The 783-nt window shown below is 42.7% G+C and overlaps 1 non-coding gene across 1 annotated transcript; it reads left to right on the forward strand.

Annotated features, from left to right (window-relative positions):
- Positions 1-675: 675 nt before the first annotated feature.
- On the forward strand, positions 676-783 carry LOC148573501 (small nucleolar RNA R71). Its single transcript, XR_015906335.1, has one exon. It is a non-coding gene; the product is annotated as a small nucleolar RNA R71 (small nucleolar RNA).

Below are 783 nucleotides of genomic sequence, written 5' to 3' on the forward strand. Positions count from 1 at the left end.
CTGGGGTCCTTGTGATTGCCATAAGTGAGGAGCTCTATAAGGTTAGTTATGATTATGCTGTCTGTTGTTGTTATTCCACCTCTGGTTTCCATTGTTATCTCTGCCTTCTCTATTATAGTTGTCCCTCCAGCCATGGTTGGAATTATCTCTCCAACTTTGGTTGGAGTTGTCTTGCCATCCTTGGTTATAGTTTCCACCTTGGTTGTAGTTGCCGCCTTGTTGATTTTATCATTGATTTGGGCGGTCATAGAAGTTATGAGTTGCTGCCACAGTATTGTCTTCTTGTTGGAGCTACAGGCATTCATCAGTATAATGACTATAATCAGCACATATTTCGCATACTCTTTGGGGAACTAACTATTGGCTTTGCTGTGGTGGGGAAGGCTGAGCTTGTTATTGTTGATTCAACTGTAATTGCTTCAGTAGGTTGGTCATTTCACATATACTCTGTGTAAGAGCAGTAGTCTCAGTACTATAGGAAACTTCTGCAACAGCTTTCGAGTGGCAATTCCTGTGCCTGTGATTCCTGGTGGACTCAGCTAATTTGCTGATTAGTTGCCATGCTTCATCTGCGGTCTTGTACTTCTTCAGAGAACCATTACTAGCACCATCTAGTGTAGTCTTATCCCGAGGCTTCATGCCTTGAGTGAAATAGCTGATTAACACTAGCCTGTCAATCATGTGATGGGGGCATGCATCCAGAAGGTTCTTAAAATGCTCCCAGTACTCATAGAGAGTTTCTGATTCACCTTGAACAATGCGTGAGATCTCTTTCCTTAGTCT

Source organism: Arachis ipaensis, chromosome B2 (assembly GCF_059453495.1).
Source record: "Arachis ipaensis isolate K30076 ecotype BB chromosome B2, ASM5945349v1, whole genome shotgun sequence".
Taxonomy (NCBI): Eukaryota; Viridiplantae; Streptophyta; class Magnoliopsida; order Fabales; family Fabaceae; genus Arachis; species Arachis ipaensis.